We start from the raw sequence: 10,513 nt of genomic DNA on the forward strand, positions 1-10,513 counted from the left end.
AGAAATCATAAGCCCAGAATACATTCCTTAGTTGGTCTGCATCGTTTATATCTATTACTTAAGTCTCCTCTTCCATGGACCATCAGCTAGAAATATTTTGGGATAGTCAACTGCATACAGCAAAAATAGTGGTAGAATAAGGCACGTAGTCTCCTCTTCCAACGTCCAGCAAATTAGGCAACACATAACAACGCTGAAAACTGTTTCTACATAGTCAAATTTGTGTTAACGTTGTTCCCAATATCCATCAAAGGAGTGTTGAGTTGAGTTAAGCATATAAGTGAGAAGAGAAGAGGAGTTGAGGAGATGAAGAGATGAGGCAGAGTAGAGTTTAGAGAGAGTATGGTACGGACGTCCGTACAAGGCCGTACAAGCCGTACAGTCCGTACCATCCAAGCCTCGACCAAGACTTACCGTGCATTGCCCAAGTGAAATGGTAAACGCGGAAGAGTTACTCAAGAGGAGAAGGATCAGAACGTTGAGAGGATAAGGGAAGAGCATGCCAGGCTGTGACAGGCTGTAAAGAGAGGAAGCATGCGAGTCCTCTCATCCGTCCATCCCTAAAGCAACCTTTGACTCCACATGCTTCAATAGTGCCCATTTCGAGTCTTGGAAACCCTTTTAGCTCTCTTATAAATATGTAACCTCACTCATTAATAACATTAAGCAGTTCTGAGTCTCTCAAATCTCTTAAGACACAATGATTCTCTCTTAGACACTAAACGGCTCTCTAGTCTCTTAATCTTTCATAAACTCTTCCTAATCTCTACTTAAACTCTCACTTATATTCTGATTACTCTAAGGATCTCTTAATCTCATATGGTATCAGAGCCAGGTTCATTTGAATCTGGGGTTTGATCTGTAGAGAGTTACAAGCTAAAGGCTTTGAAGCTACACACGAGTAGCTTTGAAGGTGTTGAAGCTGTGATACGTTCTAGTTGAAGTTGTGCTATGTTATGTGTGTTTGCGTGATTCTAGACTCAAGGTTGGTGTGTACGTGATTCAAGACTCAATTTTTCAAGTCAAGCTGAGCAAAGATGGAACATGGGATGAACATGAGGATGAAGGTAGCGGTTACTTTCAAAGGTAGCAACTACCTTGTGTGGTCTCGGATGGTGAAGACTGCGGTGGGAAGTAAGGGTTTGTGGGGGCACATCACAACAGGGGAGGCTCCGAAACTCATTACTCAGGGAGGAGATCAAGAAGAGGTCTCCAATGAAGCGGCTGTGGAGAAATGGCAACAAGAAGACATGCTGGTGATGACGGTTCTACACGCATCCTTGGACCCAGCTATCTTGGATGCCTACAGCTACTGTGAATCAGCCAAAGAGCTGTGGGACACGCTGAAGAAGGTGTATGGGAACACTTCCAACCTCAGCCGTGTGTTTGAAGTGAAGCAAGCGATCAACCGTCTAGTGCAAGAGGATATGGAGTTCACTAAGCACTTGGGGAGGTTCAGGTCCTTATGGTCAGAGCTGGAGATGCTGAGGCCGAGCACAACTGATCCAGATCAGTTGAATGAGAGGCGCGAGCAAGACAAGGTCTTTGGGCTGCTTCTCACGCTGAACCCGGCCTACACTCAACTCATCCAGCACATGTTGAGGTCAGACAAGCTTCCGGACCTTGAGGAGGTGTGTACACAAATCCAAAGGGAGCAGGGATCTATGGGGTTGTTTGGAGGAAAGGGGGAGCTCTCTCTTGCCAATCAAGCAGCTCATGAGGACTCAACCGAAGCTCCACAAGCAAACAAGGCATCTCACGGGAAGTATGAGGACAGGAAGTTCAATGGCAACTGTGATCATTGCAAGAAGCATGGTCATAAGAAGAGCCAATGCTGGATACTACACCCACACCTCAAGCCGGCCAAGTTCATGAAGGAGCGTGAGGGAAGGGCAAATGTGACTGAAGGTTCAAGTGGAGCTGGCACCAGCAAGACGAGTGAAGTGGATGGGCTTGGAGGCAATGATGGGAATGGGAAGTCGCTGGTGGCTTACACGGGCGCCTCAAGCTCACGCAGCAATGATGACTACATCAAGAGATCAGACCTTGATGCTCTCTTCAAAATGCTAAAGGAAAACGGTAACACTTATGGTTATTCCTTTGGAGCTTCTATGATTGCATATAAGGATGATCACTTGATTAGAGAACTAGTAGAACGGTTAGAAGCTAGGAATGAGTATAGAAATGCACACATTGCTAAAACTGATAAGATGCATCCATCACTTAGTAATCTATGTCATAATGCTAAACGAGTATATAAACCATTGATTGTTGATTCTGGTGCATCACATCATATGATAAGTGATGAGAACTTGATTAAGGATATAGAACCTACTCATGGGCATGTGATGATAGCAAATGGGGATAAGATACCTATTAAGGGAATAGGAAAGCTTAAGTTGTTTAACAAAGAATCTAGAGCTTTTTACATGCCTGAATTCACATCAAACCTATTATCTGTGAAGAAATGTACTAATGATTTACAATGCAATGTGATCTTTAGTCCTAATGATGTGAAGTTTCAGGATATTGAGAGCAGCAGATTGATTGGGAAAGGGGTGACTAAGGGAGATCTATATATGCTTGAAGAACTCACTTCTGTTCCTGATTATAGTTGCTCGTTTACTTCTGCTTCTTTGTTGAATAAAAATGCATTGTGGCATGCTAGAGTAGGACACCCTCATGTTAAAGCTTTGAACTTAATGGTACCAGGTGTTGTGTTTGAGAACAAAGATTGTGAAGCTTGTATTTTAGGCAAGCATTGTAGAACTGTGTTTCAAAAGTCTACTACCGTTTATGATAATTGCTTTGATCTAATTCATTCAGATGTGTGGACTGCCCCTTGCTTATCTAGAGATAGTTATAAGTATTTTGTCACATTCATTGATGAAAAATCCAAATACACCTGGTTAACCTTAATTCAGACCAAAGATAGGGTGCTTGATGCATTTAGGAACTTTCAAACTTATGTGACTAACCATTATCATGCTAAGATTAAAATTTTGAGATCAGATAATGGAGGAGAGTACACAAGCCATGCATTCAAGCAACACTTATCACAACATGGGATCCTACATCAAACAAGCTGTCCGTATACTCCACAGCAAAATGGAGTGGCTGAGAGGAAGAATAGGCACCTCATGGAAGTGGCAAGGTCACTTATGTTTCAGAGTAATGTTCCAAAGAGATTTTGGAGTGATGCAGTTGCCACTGCTTGTTACTTGATAAACAGAACTCCAACCAAGGTTCTGAATGAGAAAGCTCCATTTGAAATTCTGAACAGGTACAAACCAGCTCTTGATTACTTGAAAGTCTTTGGATGCCTATGCTTTGTGCTCAAACCAGGAGAGATGCGCAATAAGCTAGAAGCAAGAAGTACTAAGGCTGTGTTCATAGGATACTCAGCTACACAGAAATGATACAAATGCTATGATCCTATAGCAAGGAGGGTTCTTGTATCTAGAGATGTGAAGTTCTTGGAAGATAGAGGATACTATGAAGAAAAGAATCAAGAAGACCTGAAGGACTTAACATCAGACAAAGCCACTACCCTGCGGATCATCCTTGAAGGTCTTGGAATCAGTACATCCCAGGATCCGAGGAATCACGCAACTACACCTCCTGAAGTTGGTTCACCATCCCACCTTGATCATGAGGGAGGAGAGGAGCATGAGGAGCCTAGGCAAGAGGCTAATCAGGATGAAGGAGGAGTAGAGAGCATAGGAGAAGAGAGCATAGGCTCTGATGGTCATGGTCATGATCATGGTGTGATACAAACACCTTCTCAAGATGAAGTGGTAGAAGAACAACAGGAAGAAGAACCGGTTGTGCAGCCACTAAGAAGGAGTACAAGGATAAGGAAGGATCCTTCTAGCTGGGTAAACACGAGAGTGTACTACAATGCCCAAGCTGTGGAGCATCCTTCTCAATCCGTGTGCTCCTTTGCTCAATATCCAGAAGAACATTGTGCCTTCATGGTTAACTTGGATGAGAACTACATCCCAAGAAGCTATGAAGAAGCAATCATGGATAAAGAATGGAAGGAGTCAGTTGGAGCTGAGGCAGGAGCTATGATCAAGAATGATACATGGTATGAGAGTGAGTTACCAAAAGGGAAGAAGGCTGTGACTAGTAGATGGATATTCACAATCAAGTACAAAGCGGATGGAAAGATTGAGAGGAAGAAGTCAAGGCTAGTTGCAAGAGGTTTCACTCAAACTTATGGAGAAGATTACATGGAAACCTTTGCACCAGTAGCTAAACTACACACAATCCGGATTGTATTAAGCTTGGCTGTGAATCTTGGATGGGGGTTATGGCAAATGGATGTGAAGAATGCTTTTCCACAAGGTGAACTTGAGGATGAAGTGTATATGCATCCACCTCCAGGTCTTGAACACTTAGTGAAGAGAGGGAATGTGTTGAGACTGAAGAAAGCTATCTATGGGCTGAAGCAATCACCAAGAGCTTGGTACAACAAGTTGAGCACTACTCTAAATGGCCGAGGCTTCAAAAAGTCTGAACTAGATCACACCCTCTTCACACTCACGACTTCCTCAGGTATGATTGCACTCCTTGTGTATGTTGATGATATCATTATCACAGGAAGTGATAAGGAAGGTATCATAGCAACCAAGGAGTTTCTTAAATCCATGTTTGAGATTAAAGACTTGAGAGAAATGAAATATTTTCTTGGAATTGAGATATGTAGATCCAAGGAAGGTTTGTTCATGTCCCAAAGGAAGTATACACTTGATCTTTTGAAAGGTGCAGGTGCTTATGGAGGCAAGACAGCAAGGATGCCTATGGAGGATGGCTACAAAGTCCCACGAGAGGGGGAGATTGAAGACAGCAAACCTTATCAGGATCCTAAACTCTATAGAAAACTAGTTGGCAAATTGATTTATCTTACTATAACTAGACCTGACATTTGTTTTGCTGTGAATCAGGTGAGTCAACACATGCAAGTGCCTAAGGAGCATCACTGGCGCATGGTGGAGAGGATCTTGATGTATCTCAACGGCTCACCTGATCAAGGAGTATGGATGGGCTGCAACGGAAGCACTGAAGTGGTGGGATACTGTGATGCGGATTGGGCTGAAGATAGAGCAGACAGGAGATCAACCACAGGCTATTGCACATTCATTGGAGGCAACTTGGTGACTTGGAAGAGTAAGAAGCAGAAGGTGGTGTCTTGCTCAAGTGCAGAAGCTGAATATAGAGCTATGCTGAAGCTCACCAATGAGTTAGTGTGGATCAAAGGCATCTTGAAGCATTTGGAGATTGATCAAGCCACGCCAATGACCATGCATTGTGACAACCAAGCCGCAATCACATTGCATCCAACTCGGTGTTCCATGAGAGAACCAAGCACATTGAAGTTGATTGTCACAAGGTGAGGCAGATGATCATCTTAGGAGTCATTTTGCCATGCTACACAAGGAGTGAAGATCAGTTAGCGGATGTGTTCACCAAGGCTACAAGACAGAAGACAATGGAGTCCATTCACATCAGGTTGGGCCTCATTGATCTTGGGAAGAGAAGGAGCTAATCCCCTTAGCTGCAAGGTCTTTACTCTTTTTCCCTCATCAAAGTTTTATCCCATTGGGTTTTCTTTGGTGAGGTTTTTAATGAGGAAGATCTTGTGGCTTTCCAAGCTTAGGCTTTCACAAAGCTAAGCTTGAGGGGGAGTGTTGAGTTGAGTTAAGCATATAAGTGAGAAGAGAAGAGGGGTTGAGGAAATGAAGAGATGAGGCAGAGTAGAGTTTAGAGAGAGTATGGTACGGACGTCCGTACAAGGCCGTACAAGCCGTACAGTCCGTACCATCCAAGCCTCGACCAAGACTTACCGTGCATTGCCCAAGTGAAATGGTAAACGCGGAAGAGTTACTCAAGAGGAGAAGGATCAGAACGTTGAGAGGATAAGGGAAGAGCATGCCAGGCTGTGACAGGCTGTAAAGAGAGGAAGCATGCGAGTCCTCTCATCCGTCCATCCCTAAAGCAACCTTTGACTCCACATGCTTCAATAGTGCCCATTTCGAGTCTTGGAAACCCTTGTAGCTCTCTTATAAATATGTAACCTCACTCATTAATAACATTAAGCAATTCTGAGTCTCTCAAATCTCTTAAGACACAATGATTCTCTCTTAGACACTAAACGGCTCTCTAGTCTCTTAATCTTTCATAAACTCTTCCTAATCTCTACTTAAACTCTCACTTATATTCTGATTACTCTAAGGATCTCTTAATCTCATAAGGAGCCCTGTACAACTTCATCGTCTTAGCATCTGAGTCTGGAGCTAGTACAACATTTCCTCTTGGGCCGTGTCCTTTAAACGTTATATATCTTAGTTACACACTTCCTCTTGGTTCCATGTCCTTTTAAACTTCAAGAACCCTACACCCTTATAATCTACTTGCCTCATTCTTTTCATTAGCAGTACAGCCAGTTCGAGTTGCATTTCTTACATGATTCATATCGTTTAATCTCTTGAAACCTAGGCTGCAGCAGCAGAGCACCGTACTTCTCTTTGCTACATGGCTTGAACCATGAGCTCTTTACTCTAACCCGAAACCCAAATTGTGTAGCGTAGCAGTTATGGTAGTTATAATCATCATCACATGACTCAAACTCCATTACAACAGCTGGGGCATAAAACTAATCAGTTCATCAAACTCTCTTGTTTCTTCTCCTTCTTCTTCTTGTTAACTTATTTTGTTTATTCGTTTTCACTAAATCCAACATATCTCATGGTCAATACCACAAGCTAGAGCTCTCCAGTCTTTTAAGTGCATACCCCATCTCTGTCAATGAATCATCTCTTTATTGGGTCTGTCAGTATGTGAATACGCAACTGGATGTACCTGTTATACACCACAACCAATGATGATTAGTGTAAAGTTGTAAAACCCAAAAAAATTACAAACGTTGTCAATACAAAAGCATTTCAATTTCTGTTTTCTTCTAAAAACAAACACAAAACACTCAACATCGGATCTGAAAATCCATTTACTTCACCACTCGTGAAACAACTGAACTAAATCATATTTGTTAGGGTAAAATATGTTCTTCAATCGATGAAACGATGATTAAGCAATAAGCTTTCCTTACAGGAACTAAATGGTTGGATAAGTTGTGCAAGAGATCTCTACGAAACCCTTCAGTTTTACTGTCGGATTGACACACTTTTTTTAATATAACGTTACCAAATTTTGTAGATTTTCTTATAACAAATACTTCAAACTGAATCTACCATTGGAAATGAAGAAAATTAAAAAAAAAAGTAATACGAGAAAACAAAAATATACATGAAAAAACGAAAAGACTACAAAAAAATACCGACTTCAATTATCTACAAAAGTATGTTAATATTTTAGTTGTATTTATGCAAGAGAAATGCTTTCGCTTAATTTTCACAGTATCTAATAATTTTTATTGTTTTGTCAAATAAAAATCAATATTTTATATTCATTTGATTATACATTAAACATGACTGTGCGAAGCACAGGAAATTATACTAGTTAGTTGAATAAATTTGAACTCATATTTTAATAAGATTTTTAGGTGAAAAACAAGTGCTTTAATAATTGTGCAATAGCCTAAAATTTCATGTATATTGGAACAGGTGGAGTAATAGATTCTATGGCTATCTTATACATTAGTCAAAAAACACTAGAAACTCGAATCAAACAATATAATAGCTAATTAATTATGTACTAGGTGTCTTGCCCGCATATGCGGGCTTAATCGTTTAACAAATATTTATTAGTTTATTTTTTATTAATTCAAAAACCATCATAATAACTTATTATTTATGTTTTCAAAAAAATTAAATCAAACATATATATATATATATGACAAAAATCTAATTAAATATGTATGTTTAATTAAAATTTATTAAAGATAACATTGACTTTAACCACTGAATTTATTATAATTGTTTTATAGTTTATTTTTAAATTTTATAATTGAAAAATATGTTTTAAGATAACAACACAATATATAAGACTTATCTTGTTTTTAAAAAAGTTAATATTATTAATAAAAATTCGTTTTTGGTTATATAATTAATTATATATAAAATTCATTAAGGGTATTATAGATATTAACCGCTCTAACTTTTAACGTGAGAGCTCGATTCCAAAAATTTACTTCGCAAATAATAGTATAATATAATAAATTAATTAAAATTTATTAAAGATAACATTGACTTTAACCACTGAATTTATTATAATTGTTTTATAGTTTATTTTTAAATTTTATAATTAAAAAATATATTTTAAGATAACAACACAATATATAAGACTTATCTTATTTTCCAAAAAGTTAATATTATTAATTAAAATTCGTTTTTGATTATATAATTAATTATTTAGAAAATTCATTAAGGGTATTATAGATATTAACCGCTCTAACTTTTAACGTGAGAGCTCGATTCCAAAAATTTACTTCGCAAATAATAGTATAGATATTAAGTGTGTGTGTTTTTTGGACCGACTGAATCAACCGATAGAGAATATCAATAAAAAGAACAAGATCTAAAGTACAAATTTCGAACTAGCTAATGTCACAAATATATTCAGTCTCTATCTTGAACGCTTGACATTCTACGAGATCTTCAATCATTTTTCGTAAATCCTTTTCCGAAAGAATGACACTGTCCAAATCAATTTGTCCATTTTCACATGTAAATCTGATAAATTTATCTTGTAACTTTGGTATCAAAAAGATTCACATCTTATATTATTTCGTAGACCCCACATAAGTTCATTAATAGTGTTTTCAGGCAAAGAAACTATTCACGTTGACATTAAGCTTTGGTTATAAAATCTTCAATTGTAAAAACTTCATATGATTTAAATGATAATATTGACACCGACTTAGATAAAATCTTCTTTATAGGAATTTAACATTTTGATTACCAATTTAAAATATGATTGACAAATAAAAATTTAAAATTACGCATTCCATTAGAGAATTCCCGAGAATCAAGATAGGGGTTGAAGACACCATCCTTTGGAATGCACTCTTCAACCTTCATATCGCCAACAGTAGTCACAGATAGCACATCAGCCGTATTTGATTATGTTATCCATGATGAGGTAACAAAAACCGTCAAATCACTGGTTTCCTGGTTCTTAGGTCTAACCACCTTCTTGACAACTGCAGCATCAACTATTTTGCTCCTAAAAACTTCTTTGACTTGCTGGATAATTTCTTTTTCAGGAAGTCTATGATCATAACTACTGATGTAGAATACATGTAAGCGATTTTTTGTTCTCTTAAAGAATATTTGATTGTGTTTTTCATTTGCACTTGGATATGTTCTTCTACCAGTCAGCTTCATAGCTTTCTCCAAATCTTCCCTCGAGTCTAGATGGACATTAGCTTCCGTCTTATTTGTGACCGAATCGTCAAACAGCCCAATTCCAACAACTCTCACTTTATTATCTTTTAAAAACTTCACAACATCAGCTCGTGTTGTTAATATATCAAGTCAAGATTTAAAGGATCATTGAAGGATACAATGCAACTAATGGTATCCGGATTCCTTTTCATCTTATGCCTCTTTCATTCATGGATCTTCAGCTCCATGCCTTTTTTTTTTGCTTAGAACTTTATCATTTATGATATTTTTTATACCAAATGATTCACGAAAAACAGTGTAGTTAGAGGGTAAGAATATCTCTCTCACTAGTCACTAGTTTTTAAAATAGAGAAAATTACCTTCTGAGTCACATTTTGACTTTAAAATTACATAATAAGTCATTTTCCACTTAACACTAACACACACATTTTAGTTGTTGAATGTCCATACTATCATGCAAACCAACATCTCGCTCGTTACTTTTTATTCCTAAATTGAATCTTTGGTTTACATTATTGATTTAAATTTTAGAATTATTTGCCTAATTCAGAACCCTAATTCGGAGACCCTCCTCTCTTCCTCCACATTGATAGAAAAGAGAGAGAAAGAGAAAACGTGGAAGCATCGTAGCCTATTGGTTAAAGTTTAAAGGCTTCTACACCCAGGTATGGAGTTTGAATCCCAGACTATGCAATTTCTTGCAGATTACAAGAAATCTAGGTTTCAAGTCCCGGAGAAGAGCGATTTATTAATGCAGACTACAAAAAGAAAGATTTACAAGGAATCTTCAACATGGTGCAAGTAAATCTGGTCAGGAATGGATCTTCATAGGACGGCTCATTTGATGCAATTAGGCGTAGATCTTCAGAAGACAGGTAGTATTGTCGATTGTCTATGTAATTTTTCTCATAAATGTAATGTCATAATAAATCAGCGTTCAAAAAAAAAAGAGAAAATACCTTAAACAGAGAGAATCTGACTTTTGCGGCGATTCCAATGACTCGAGATGACTCTCGCTTGAGTCGACTTAAAACTAGATTTTTGTAGAATTGTTATGTAATATGGCCATAAGCAAACCATGTTCTCATCACCTGACAATCAGCTGTGTCACTGGAGCTTTTCCGGACGATGGAGCCAAAGAAGCA

Source organism: Brassica napus, chromosome A4 (genome assembly GCF_020379485.1).
Source record: "Brassica napus cultivar Da-Ae chromosome A4, Da-Ae, whole genome shotgun sequence".
NCBI classification, from domain to species: domain Eukaryota; kingdom Viridiplantae; phylum Streptophyta; class Magnoliopsida; order Brassicales; family Brassicaceae; genus Brassica; species Brassica napus.